This window comes from Bubalus kerabau, chromosome 19, assembly GCF_029407905.1.
Source record: "Bubalus kerabau isolate K-KA32 ecotype Philippines breed swamp buffalo chromosome 19, PCC_UOA_SB_1v2, whole genome shotgun sequence".
Lineage (NCBI taxonomy): Eukaryota > Metazoa > Chordata > Mammalia > Artiodactyla > Bovidae > Bubalus > Bubalus kerabau.
This window is the reverse complement of record NC_073642.1, coordinates 66,597,380-66,611,351: the sequence shown is the minus strand read 5'-3', so window position 1 is coordinate 66,611,351 and position 13,972 is coordinate 66,597,380.

Here is a 13,972-nt window from a genome sequence, read left to right as displayed (position 1 = left end):
GAAGGAACAGGAAGGAATGAAGAATAAGGGGGAGAGAGAGAGAGAGAGAGAGGGAGAAAGAGGGAAGGGAGAAGGAAGGGGACTGATGGACCTGAGAATTTCACGTTCTCCCCCACTCTGATGGTCCCCTCACCTTCCCAGTCTTTAAACACCAGCCTCCTTCCTCTCTAGGTAAGGTGTTTTTCCCATCTATGAAAGCGTTTGGATGTAAGGCATCAGCTGCCCAACACTCTCGACTTCACTGGGAGGTGTGGGGAGCAGGCTCTAGGGGGTCCCCAGTGACTTGCCCTCTGGTATTTATTACACCATGTCATCCTTTCCCTCAAGTGTGAGCCCTTCCTACTGACCTGCTTCCAACGAACAGAAAATAGCACGAGGGTTGGGACGTCACTTCCAAGATTAGGTTTTTAAGGAACTGTGGCTTCTGTTTGGGGAGAGATGGCTCACTCGCTTCTGAGACTGCGAGCTCTGGAGGGAGGAAGCTGCAGTGTCATGACGGGGCCCTGTGGAGAGGCCACACAGCTGGGGACAGAGGCTGCCCAGAGCCACGGGGAGGGGGAGTGAGCGGGGCCGCAGGGGGACCCTTCCCACAGCCGCTGAGCCCTCTGCTGACACGGCAGCCCCAGCTGACAGCCCCTCTGTGGGCTCACGGGAGCCTTGGAGCCGCAGGCCGGGGGCTGAGCTTCGGCAGCACCTGTCAGAGACGAGAAGTGTTTATTGCTTCCAGCTTCTAAGGCTGGGGGCTGATTGTTACACAGCATGTGCTGAGCCGCTTCGGTTGTGTTCGACTCTTTGTGACACTATAGACTGTAACCCGCCAGGCTCCTCTGTCCATGGATTCTCCAGGCAAGAACACTGGAGTGGGCTGCCATTCCCTTCTCCAGGGGATCTGCCCGACTCAGGGATCGAACCCACGTCTCCTGTCTCCTGCATTGGCAGGGGGATTCTTTACCACTAGCGCCACCTGGGAAACCCATAGATAGCTGATACAGGAGGCCTGCCTCTCAGGGGGTGTGGGCCTTGTCTGGATGCTGTCTGCTCATTGAGGGCTCTCTCAGGTCTGGTCTTAGAGTTACAAATGAGGAAACTGAGGCCTATAGCTGGTGGGGTTTGCTCGAGGCCCCTGCTGCTTTGCTCGGGGATGGAGCCCTTCCCCACAGGACGGCCTGGCAGAGCACGGCCCTGACTTTGGGTCTGGAGGGTGGTGTCCTGAGGGCTCCAGGCCTGGGGGGACTGCACTGGTGGGCGGTGCTTTCACACAAGTTGGCCCCTTGAACTCTGACAAGAGGCAGTGGGGACAGGGAGGTAGCTTCCACCCCCTTCTCCCTCCCCAGCTGCCCTCCCAAACTTTCCAGCTGGCCTCGTTGTCACTCACGATGGACTTGGGCAGGCAGGTGGGGCGTGGAGGGGGCGGGTGGGGGTCTGTGCTGGATGCTTGTCTCCAAGATCTGTCTAAATAGACAGGGGCCACTGCAACCCCACAGGAGGCTAAGGAAGTTTTGAGTCCAGGGTCCCCCACCCCACTGGGAGTGAGGATCCGGGGTCCAGAACAGAACAAAGTGTCCTGAAGTCATGGCAGGATCTCTGCGGACGGATGAACAGGGCAGGGCCCCCAAACCAGGTGTCCTGGCCCCAGAACAGAACTCCATAAGCCTCACTGAATATGGAGGCCAAAGCCGCCCCAGGGGAAAACCCCAGGGCACCCCACAGAGAGAAGGGGATCAGAGAGGTACCTGCACCCCGACCCTGAGGCCGATGGATCTCCCCACCTCCTTGCCTGTGTCCTGGGGGCCCCAGTTCTGGGTGGGCTGTGGCGAAGTGTGCCCTGTCCACTGCATTCCAGAGGGTGGATAGTGTGTGGCCACCTGATAAGAATCGGGACTCCTGGTTAGACCCGAGTATCACATGACCAACAACTAACTTTTTAGTAAAAGTGCGTCCATGCAGCCTTTGGGACATTTGTTGTTGCTGTTCAGTTGCTAACTTATTTCCGATTCTTTGTGACCTCGTGGACTACCACACGCCAGTCTTCCTTGTCCTTCACTATCTTCTGGAGTTTGTTCAAACTCATGTCCATTGGGTCAGTGACGCCATCCAACCATCTCATCCTCTGTCACCCTTTTTCTCCTGCCCTCAATCTTTCCCAGCATCAGCGTTTTCTCAGCTGTTCGCATCAGGTGGCCAAAGTATTAGAGCTTCAACTTTAGCATCTGTTCTTCCAATGAATATTCAGGATTGATTTCCTTTAGGATTGACTGGTTTGATCTGCTTGCAGTCCAAGGGACTCTCAAGAGTCTTCTCCAGCACCACAATTTGAAAGCATCAATTCTTCAGAGCTCAGCCTTCTTTATCCAATTCTTACTCCATACATGACTACTGGAAAAACCACAGCTTGGACTATACAGACCTTTGTCAGCAAAGTGATGTCTTTGCTTTTTAATATACTCTCTAGGTTTGTCATAGCTTTCCTTCCAAAGAGCAAGTGTCTTTTAATTTCATGGCTAAGGTCACCATCTACAGTGATTTCAGAGCCCAAGAAAATAAAATATGTCATGGCTTCCGCTTTTCCCCCTTCTATTTGCTGTGAAGTGATGGGACTGGATGCTGTGATCTTAGTTTTTTAAATGTTGAGCTTCAAGCCAGATTTTTCACTCTCCTATTTCACCCTCATCAACAGGCTCTTTAGTTCTTATTCACATTCTGTCATTAGAATAGTCTCATCTGCATATCTGAGATTGTTGATATTTCTCCTGGCAGTCTTGATTCCAGCTTGTGATTCATCCAGCCTGGCATTTTGCATGATGTACTCCGCATATAATCTAAATAAGCAGGGTGACAACATACAACCTTGATGTACTCCTTTCCCAATTTGGAACCAGTCCACTGTTCCATGTCCAGTTCTAACTGTTGCTTCTTGACCTGCATACAGGTTTCTCAAGAGGCAGGTAAGGTGGTCTGGTATTCACAACTCTAAGAATTTTCCTAGTTTTTCGTGATCCACACAGTAAAAGGCTTTACATAGTCAATGAAGTAGAAGTAGATGTTTTCTAGAATTCTCTTGCTTTTTCTATGATCCAATGGATGTTGACAATTTGATCTCTGGTTCCTCTGCCTTTTCTAAATCCAGTTTGAACATCTGGAAGTTCTCGGTTCACATATTAGAATGTTGTTGTTGTTCAATCGCTAAGTTGTGGCCAGCTCTCTGTGACCCCATGGACTGCAGCACACCAGGCTTCCCTGTCCTCTGCCTTCTCTCAGGGCTTGCTCAAACGCATGTCCATTGAGTCAGTGATGCCATCCAACCATCTCATCCTCTGTCATCCCCTTCTCCTCCTGCCCTCAATCTTTCCTAGCATCAGGGTCTTTTCCAATGAGTCAACTGTTCACATCAGGTGGCCGAAGTATTGGAGTTTTAGCTTCAGCATCAGTCCTTCCGATGAATATTCAGGGTTGATTTCCTTTAGGATGGACTGGTTTGATCTCCTTGCTGTCCAAGGGACTGAAAAAGTACCCATCATTGGTATGAAATGGTTTAATTTGCTAAATCTGGCAATCCTATGACAAGGGCAGGTGGACGCTGTTACAGGGTAGATGTGAATTGGAGACTTAACTAGAAAACCAGAGCCTGAGAATTGACCCCCTTGCCTCCATGGCCAGTTGGGGCTGGTTTCTGCCCCACTCACCTCTTCAGCCTGGGCCTGCGAGCAGGAACAAGCTGCACAGTTCTGGGAGGATAGGTGGGCTGGGCTGTCTTGAGAGGTGATGAGCACCCTGTTGCAGGAAGTCTCCCAGTCCTGGCACTCAGCAGGAAAGTTGGACAGAGTTGAGAATGTGATGGTGGCAGAAGAGGAGTGTCTAAACCACGTGGCTGACCATTGAGACGGGACTTGTCCACTGAGGACTTGCCTGTTGGAGCAGAGCCTGCTCAGTAGGGAGACCAGGGGAGCAGTTGGTCCAGGGGCTGGAGGGCCCCCTGAGCAGGCACCAGTCGGAGGGGGGAGACGGAGGAGGGAGAGTATATGATTGTTGGACCATAAAGAAAGCTGAGTGCCAAAGAACTGATGGTTGTGAATTGCAGTGCTGGAGAAGACTCTTGAGAGTCCCTTGGACTGTAAGGAGATCCAACCAGTCCATCCTAAAGGAGATCAGTCCTGAATATTCATTGGAAGGACTGATGCTGAAGCTGAAGCTCCAATCCTTTGGCCACCTGATTTGAAGAACTGACTCATTGGAAAAGACCCTGATGCTGGGAAAGATTGAAGGCATGAAGAGAAGGGGACGACAGAGGATGAGATGGTTGGATGGCATCACCTACTCAATGGACATGAGTTTGAGCAAGCTCCGGGAGATGGTGATAGACAGGGAGGCCTGACGTGCTGCAGTCCATGGGCTCACAAAGTGTCGGACACGACTGCGCGACTAAACAGCAGCAAAGGCCGTATGGCTGCTGTGAGAAGTCACTGCAAACTGCAACTTGAAACAAGACCGATTCATCCTCTATGGTCTATGAGGCCGCAGTCCCAGTGCAGCAAGAATCAAGGGGCCAGCAGAGCTGGCTGTTTCTGGGGTCTTTGAGGTACAGGGGACCCATACTCTGCCCTTTCCAGCTTCCAGAGGCCACTGAGCTTCAGGTCCATTGTTGTGTCTTCTCAAACTCCGCCCCTCCTGCCTCCCTCCTCTGTATTTGGACCCTGGGGAGACACTAGCCCACCTGGAACGTCTAAGATCATCCACCTGCCCCTTGAGGTTCTTAATCACATCTGCAAAGCCCCCTCTGCCAGGTCAGGTCAAATAGACAGGTTCCAACATTTAGGACACAGGCATCTTTGGGGTTCGTGATCCTGCTGACCGCAGAGGGAACCTGCGATTTTCTCAGGCTTGGCAGCCGACAAGGCTCCGGGGCCGCTTTGTGGGGATCAGTCTTGAAGCCCAGTCTTGGGGACTTGAACCTTTCCTTGAGGCTCTGGGGGATGGCTGGTAGGTTTGAAGCCTGGACCCTCCCTGGGGCCCCCAGACATCATCTCTGATTCAGTCAGCCTGCGGCCCTGCTGGTTCAAGGGGTGTGGGTGGGGGGCTCCCTGTGGCCCCGGAGTGGCTGAGACAGAACCCCATGAGCCGCTGCAGCTGGGGCCGGGCTGGGGGTCGCTGGCCTACTCCGAGGCCCCTGCTCCCGCACAGCTGGGAACACATGCTTTACATTAAGGCTGTAAGAGTATGTTTTCCATCCTGGTTTGGCACAGGAGGGCTGCCCGCTGCCCACGGTCCTGGAGGGGCTGAGCTGCTGCATCAGAATTCTGAGCCTGCAAGCTCTTGCCTGAAGAGAGGAGGCCTTTGAAGCTGATGAGGTGGGAAGGGAGCACGGAGGGGGCGGAGAGGAAACCACCCATCCCAGCCACTCTGGCCCCTCAGGCAAGATCTGCTTTCCTTAGAGCCTGGCACAGCCCACGGGAGGGCTTGGACCTGAACCCTGCTAGAGGGGAAGGTCGAATCAAGGTCACAGGTGGGATGGGATGGTGGCTTCTCAAACCCAGCATGGTGGGAGGTTCTGGGCTGAGCTTGAAATTGGGCTGCAGCCCCTCCCCTCGATGCGGGCCTGGCAGTCCTTGGCCTTCACCTCTCTTCGGAGGGAGTCGGGCCCCCAGGCTGGATGTGTCCTGATCGGACTCCAGGATGCTCAGACTCCATGGGGTTCAGGAGGCTTCATCAAGGTCCTCATCAACGGCCTCATCGTGCCGATGGGGGTCTGGGATCCAGCTTTGGGCGAGACCCTCTGCTTCCCACCTCGCAATCCAGCCTGACTCTCAAACCCACTTCTCCATTCCATGCCCCACTTGGTTATGCCTTCTGCTCAGTCTCCTCCTTCTCTTCGTGACCCCACCAGGCTCCTCTGTCTGTGGGATTTCCCAGGCCAGAGTACTGGAGTGGGTTGCCATTTCCTTCTCCAGGAGATCTTCCTGATCCAGGGGTCGAACCCACACCTCCTGCATCTCCTGCGTTGGCAGACAGGCTCTTTATCACTAGTGCCGCCTGGGGAGGCTGAGCCCCACCTGGGTCCACCAGCAAGTCCTCCCTATGTCTACACTCTTGATACCCTCCACAGGGCGTGCCCACCCTTCTTAGCCACAGTATAGCCAACAGCATTTCCTGCCTGAAGCAGCCTCGTCCACCAGGACCCTCAGTGCCCAGACCACCCCACGCCCTAGGAAGGCTGCTGGCACCTCACCGCCCCATCTCTGCCTCCTGCTCCTTCTCCACCATCTGCACTCAGCCCCTCCATCCTGTGTCCTGTGTTGGGGGGCTCAGGGCACCGCCAGAGAAGAGCACACAGGTTCCTGGCCCTTGTGGAGGGCCTCCCAACCCCACTGCTCATACTTCCTAAACCGTGCTGTGCATTCCCCACCTCGGGACTTCGTCAGCGCTGTTCCTTCCTGAGAAGGCTCCTCCTCCATTCGCAGCCGCCCCCACCTGGCCACCATGGCCTGTCCTCCTGACCCCTTTCTGGAAGGAGCTCATCCCTGAATCACCGCAGCCCACCCAGTGCTGTCCTCGGCTCTCTGACCTCTGGGTCTGTACCCCTGGCGATGGCTCCGGTGTGAGCTGAAGGGCACCGGCTTCCCTGCATAGGGTCCCTTTGGAAACCTGTGACTCTGACATCGAGCCATGTTGCCCCTCACACACCTTCTGGCTCCTCTCACACGCCTGGTGCCTGGAGGATGCCCCAGCGGGTACAGGCTGGATTCAGATGGTACCTGAGTGCTGTCATCACCGCCTGGAGCCCTCCTGCGGCCAGAGGGCAGTTCCGGAGTGTAGGTGCCTGGAGGACAGAAGCTGAGAAAGACCTCAGGCAGAAGAGACCATTCGAACTGGGTTGTGAAGGATGGATAGGAGTCTGTGAGAGGCAGAAGTGGAGAATTAGCGCCACATGAACCTCTGTATGTCTGGGGACCAGAAGTTGGCAAGCTATAGCCCAGTGGCCAAATTCTGCCTGAGATCTATTTTGCACAGCCTGCAAGTTTTGTCATCATTCAATCGCTCAGTCGTGTCCAACTCTTTGCAACCCCATAGACTGCAGCACACCAGGCTCTCTGTCCTCCACTGTCTCACAGAGTTTGCTTAAATTCAGGTCCATTAAGTCAGTGATGCTCTTTGACCAGCTCATCCTCTGTCACTCCCTTCTCCTTTTGCCCTCTATCTTTCCCATCAGCAGGCTCTTCTCCAGTGAGTCAGCTCTTTGCATCAGGTGGCCGAAGTGTTGGAGCTTCAGCTTCAGCACCAGTCCTTCCAATGAACATTCAGGACTGATTTCCTTTAGAACTGACAGGTTTGATCTCCTTGAAGTCCAAGGGACTCTCAAGAGTCTTCTCCAGCACCACAGTTTGAAAGCATCAATTCTTCGGTGCTCAGCCTTCTTTATGGTCCCAGTCTCCATACATGACTATTGGAAAAACCATTGCCTTGACTAGACGGACCTTCTCTGGAGGAGGAAATGGCAACTCACTCCAGTATTCTGGCCATGAGAACCCCATGAACAGTATGAAAAAGCAACTGGCAAGTTAAGAGTTGTTTTATATTTGTGAAGGCTTAGAGAGAATAAGTCTTCCCAGATGCCTCAGTGGTAAAGATTCCATCTGCCAACGCAGGAGACACAGGAGATGCAGATTTGATCCCTGGGTCAGGAAGATCCCCTGGAGGAGAAAATGGCAACCCACTCCAGCATTTGGCTGGAAAATCCCACAGACAGAGGAGCCTGGAGGGCTGTAGTCCATGGGGTCACAAAGAGTCGGACACAACTGAGCAACTGAGCACACAGAAAAAGTCAAGAGGAAAATGCAACAGAGAGGAGAAAAAAAACATTTTAGATGGCAAAACCTAAAATGTTACTCTCTGGGCCTTCACAGAAAGGTTTGGAAAGCCCTCTCCACGTGGGTGAAGATTGCAGGCGGGACTGTCCCTCTATCAGGGCAGGAAAGATGAGGAGGGGGCTGATTTGGGTGTGTGGGTGCAGCCCATTGCCGGGGAGGGGGGGACCAGGAAGGATCCACCCCAGAGGTCTCAGCAGGCGGTCGCCCCTCTCTTGCCCCTCTTTGGCAGGGAGCTGGGGGAGGGCGGGTGAGATCATGGCTGTCACAGGCCTGCGAAGGGCCGGCCTGGGGCCCCGCACCCCTCCAGCCAGATCCCTGACCTGCAGGGCCTGAGACAGAGCAGGCTCCCACACTCATTTCTAAATTAGCCGGATTTTCCACCGGCTGGCTGGGTCTGGAGGGACCTGACAAGATGATGTTCCAAGCTTAAGAAACGTTTTAGCTCTAATGAGCTGGAATGCTGGTGGTTTCTTTTAATCCCACTGTGTTTACCCCAATCAACAATCGAAGGTTGGCTGGGATGACTGTCATTTTTCCTGTGATTAGTGCTCTGGCAGGCCCGTCTGTTTTCCAGGAAGCGCCCTTCTCCCCTTCTCTGTGCCCGCTCACAGCATCCTCGGAGGCCCTCGGATGTCAGGCAGGGATGCCAGTCATGCGCCAGGTGCTGGGTGGACATCGGGCTGCTAAGAGAAGCTGGGGGGCTTTGCACCCTCCTGTCCCACCTGGAGCTCCATGGCAACCCTAAGTCCCGTACCTGCTTCTACCAGGCGGTGAGCCTCCTGAGGGCAGGGACATGCTCTAATTACTGACTGAGCTTGGGCCCCTCAGAAGCAGACTCTGGACAAGATGACCATGCCAGCAGTTTATTTGGAAGGTGGTCCTGGAAACATGAAGGAAGGGAGCACGGTGCATTTCTAAGCAAGCTCCCCCTAGGGTAACAGGGGCTTAGTCCCCCTGGGTTCTCCATGAGCCAGTGGGGGTAGGGAGCTGGCAGGCTTGCACCTAGGCCCCTGGACCACTCCCGAGGTTGTTAACCCCCCAGTGTTGGAGGCCAACCATGGTGCAGGAGAGGAGTGAGTATTTGCCACTTCAGAGAAAGCCCTAAGGCCAAGATGCAGTTGCTGGCAGCTGGAGGACCGCCTGGCACGCTCCGAAATGTGAGATCCAAGGAGATGTGGAGCTGCATCTGCGCCCACCGTGAGGACATCTTCTCCCTCAATCTGGTGCCCCGCCTGCTGCCACGGCAGTGCTGGTCCTCCGAGAGCCAGAGAGACTCCTCGTGTGACGGACAGGGGCAGGCCCCTATGCATGGCCGTCACCCCGATCACTGAGACCTGCCCGGGTCTCCTAAGTGCCTGGTAAGTACAGCCTCAGGACACCAAGGGGCCTTTGCCGCAGGCAGGTCGTGGCTTCCGTGGGGCAAAAGCCCTTCCAGGGCTCAGCGTGGCCCCCCACACACAGTGGCCTGGGTCAGGTGTGTCCAGCAGGGCAGGCTGGAGGCCTGAACATTGGGTGAGGGCGGTTGGGCGATCTCTGATGTGCAGGGGACCCGGGTGGCCTGAGACTCGGCAGAGCTAGGTGTTGCCCAACATTGTCCTAAAGCTCTGGGTAGGATCCTCTGCACGCTTGGGTTCCTGGCCCAAGGGTTTTGTGGTCCAGTGTGGAAAGAAATGCAGGGACCCAGTTACAGGCTTGGGGGATCAATGGCTCCGCTTCTCAGCCTGAGCCCCGGCCAGTGGGTCCTCCTGTCTTCTGTTACCTGGTCTGCTCAGTGGCACGGAGAATCAGCCCCAGTGACTCCATTTCACAGATAAGAATGCCGAGGCTGTGAAATGAATCGCAGTCCAGGTTCGATGCATAATACAGGGTGCTCAGGGCTGGTGTACTGGGATGACCCAGAGAGATGGGATGGGGAGGGAGGTGGGAGCGGGGTTCAGGATGGGGAACACATGTACACCCATGGTGGATTCATGTCAATGTATGGCAAAACCAATACAATATTGTAAAGTAAAAAATAAATAAATAAAACTGAGATAGAAAAAGAAGAAGAATGCCAAAGTCAACATGCTGGTGAGTGACTGAACAGACCTGGCTCCAAGAGGTGCCCTGGGAACGTCCCTCATGGTCCAGTAGTTAAAAATCTGCCTTGCAATGCAGGGGATGCAAGTTCGATCCCTGGCCGGGGAACCGAGATCCCACACGCCCCTGAGCAGCTAAGCGCACAAACCACAACCACTGAGCCCATGTGCCACAAACAGAGAGTTTGGATGCCTCAATGAGAGATCCTGTTTGTTGAGACCCAATGCAGGAGAATAAATAATGAGATAATAATAACAATAATGATAAAAGTGGTCCCCTGGAAGAAATGCTGGCTCTCCTTTCTCTTATCAGTTACCTACGCTATGTGACAAACGACCAGAACCCAGTGGCTTAAAACAACACACTTTTCTTTTTTCCCCTCACAGCTTCCAGGGACAGAACTGCAGGCTGGCAGATCTGTGTCCTCTGCCTGGATGCCCGAAGCTGCAATCCGGGGGCCAGGTTTTCATCTGGAGGCTCGACGGCCAGGGAGGAGAATCTGTCTCCCGACTCCCTCAGGTCGCGGGCAGATCTCCCATCCCTGCAGCTCTGGGACTCATGGTGGCTTGCTTTGCAGGCCAGCAGGAGAGTGTCTGACCTCAGGGAAGGCCCAGTCCCCTGCTTAAATCAGGCCCAACCCAGTGTGAAATTCTTTTTGATGGACTCAAAATCTTCCGATTTGGGCCTTCCATTGCATCTGCAAAATCTTGTCCCTTTGCCATGTTCTAATGACTAGAGGTGAGGCCCAGGCTTGTCTTCAGCCAAGCATAATCCCTCCCACCCCCTTCACGTCCTGGATGGTTTCATCCTGTGTCGGCTCTGCTCTGTGACTCTGGGTAAATCCTTCGCTCTCTCTGGGCTCAGGTCTTCCCTGCTGTGAGGGGAGTGGTGGCAGACCAGGGCAAGGCCCAGTGTCCCTTTTATGCAGTGTCGTTCAGGAGGGGCAGTCTCTGAGACCCCACTGGTGACCGAGGGTGAAAGCCTGGTATTCAGGGACCGGAGGGGAGGCAGGCCAGACCCCGAGCTGGCATCTCTGCGTCAGCCTTTCCTCTCTCTCCCAAGCCTTGTGCTTTTTGTTGGGGGAGAAAAAAAAAAAATTCCCTCCTCTTTCTTTTTTTTTTTAAAACAGAGGAGCAGTGAGCTGCCATGTAAAGGACCTGGAAGAGGCCGATTGAGAAACACAGGGAGGACAGCTTGAGGGGCTGATGTGAACGGACAGCCCTGTTGCTGTGGGCCGTGCAGAAGCAGAACCTCTGTGAACAAGGGGAGCCGTGGGCAGTGGGTGCCAAGGGATCTAGGACCCCCTACTCCCACCCTCCCCATCCCCAAGGAGCCCTTGACACGTGGCGGCCGCCCGCGTGCTGGCCCACCCCTGGTGACCCGGACCCGCACGCTCACAAGGCCAGCGCCGCAGTTACGTTCCTAACTGGCTTTCTCCGAAGACTGCCCGCCCGCCCCCGACTCCCGCCCAGGGTTCTTCTGCTGGCCTCCTGCCTTGGCATGGCCAGCCAGCATTTGGAAAGAGTGATCTCAGAGAGTGTTCCAAGAGGGTCTGTCAGCCTGGAGCTCAGGAGAGCCCCTTCCCCTCCCCAGGCTTCAGTGTGAGATCCCCTGGAGGAGGGCATGGCAACCCACTCCAGTATCCTTGTCTGGAGAGTCCCATGGACAGAGCAGCCTGGTAGGCTACAGTCCATGGGGTCGCAAAGAGTGGGACACGACTGAGTGACTCAGCTCGCAGAGCACTGTAGCTCTGATGACGAAGGTGGGGATAGTTGCTATGGTTGTTAGACACACTGTGGGTTTTGTGGATGTTTCTGGAAGAGGGGGAGTCTTGTGCAGAGGAGGCAGCACCCAGACTTTGCTGCTTTGGACGCATCTCCTGCAGGAACACTTGTGCTGGGCCATGGACAGACTCAGGGAGCACCTTGCTCCAGAAGCAGGGCTCATTTAGCCCCACCCCCACCCCACCCCCCAAGCCAGCCACACAGAGTCACACCAAGAGCAGCCGTGTCGCCAGATCCGGTGTCTCCCTTCCTTTCTTGACAATCTCTTCTTCCCTGGCGTCTGTGGTATCTGCTGACCATCTCGGTTTCCCTTGCGGGCTCTCTGTCCTCTCATACCCACTCATTGGTGACACTGCTCGGGGGCATTAGCCTTAGGATTCCTCCCTTCTGCTGCCCCACCGCCACTGAGTGATGCTGTGGTGTTTACAGGTCCCGTAGATAAAGCAAGACAAGAACCCTTCCAGGAGGGTCCATTCCCCAGGGGCACCAAGATCAGAAGAGACAATTGCAGGACACAGTGACACGGGCCATCACAGGGCTGATAACGGGCAGTGAGGGGTCGCAGAAGGGGTCCCTGTGCCCTGGAGGCAGTCGAGGATTGGCTGCTGGAGATGATTCCAGGAGGCTGAGAAAGAAGTACCATAGTATGTCAAGGATCAATGCTGACACTCCAGCCACTGAGCCAGGCTCTCTTTCCATCCATTTAACAAATGTTTACTGAGAACTGATGATGGCCCTTGCACTCTCACCTTCAACCAACTTATTAAATTTATCATCACAGCTACCCCATAAGGTCTGTTCACATGCTATGCCATCTTTGCGGATCTGCTGTGACTCAGCGGGTGAGTGGCAGGCGCAGGCATGGAACCTGGGTCTGCATTGCTTCTTCACCACATTGAGAAAAGCTAAAAATTAGGAATTAGAGAACTTCCCTGACAGTCCAGTGGTTAAGACCCCCTTCCAACACAGGGGGTGCGGGATTGATCCCCAAGCATGGGACTAAGATCCTATGTGCCTCGAGACCAAAATTCCAAAACATAAAAGTGCGTGTGTACTAAGCCCCTCCACTCATGTCTGACTCTTTGCAGCCCCATGGACTGTAGCCTGCCAAGCTCCTCTGTCCATGGGATTCTCCAGGCAAGAATACTGGAATGGGTTGCCATGCCCTCCTCCAGGGGATCTTCTTGACCCAGGTGTCGAGCCTGCATCTCCTGCATTGGCAAACGAACTCTTTACCATTGAGCCACCAGGGAAGTCCCAAAACATAAACATCAATTTTTTTTTTTAAATCTTAAAATAAGAAGAATCAGAAGAGGGATCAGACGTGTGATGACAACAACCGTGGAGACCTGGCAAGGGGCAGAGGGCACGTACCAGTGCCCACGTACCAGTGCCCACATACCAGTGCCCACGTTTCTGTCCTCAAACCAAACAAAGCTGTCCAGGTCTGGGCACAGAGCCTACACATTCTATGAGAATATTTTTTAATGTGTGTGTGATCCTTTTCACTGGAGAAGGAAATGGCAACCCACTCCAGTATTCTTCCCTGGAGAATCCCATGGACAGAGGAGCCTGGTGGGCCATGGTCCATGGGGTCGCACAGAGTCGGACACGACTGAAGCGACTTAGTAGCCCCAGCAGCAGCAGAAGTCACTAAACACGCACACCTGTGTTCCTTTTAACAATAACATAAACATTTATTTTGCCAGTTGTAAAGGTAAAACTTTTTGTAGGGACTTCCCAAGTGTTTCCCACACTGAGGATTGTGGTTCTTGAGAGGGTTCACTGGCCCATTTGGGGAACTCGAGAACCCTATTTCCTACTAAAATGGTGAAGGAAGATGTCAAAATAGAAATTTCCAGTTCTAGCCATGATGGAGTGGCCTCCTTCTTCCTTCTTCCCCTTTACAATGAAAAAAAAAAACAAAACCCTTCGGCATAACCTAACCAGTTTGGAAAGATCCTGAAGGATGAAACAAAGGCTGGCCAAGGGGTCTTAAGACTTCGGGGCAACGTGGCCCTAGGCCCCTGGGCTTTCTCTCTGCCTCCCATCCATCCTGCACTGGCATAATTCTTACCAGACAGTGAGGCCTGGACAAAAAAAAAAGCCCCAAGAAGAGCCTGCTCCCTGTAGCCAAAGGGATTAGGCAGCTTATCAGAGCAGAAAGCCATTTTTAAAGATACGTGCCCTCGTGGAGTCAAATGCCAATGAGGAAACTGCCTCTCTGCTGGCGGAGCAAGCAAGGAG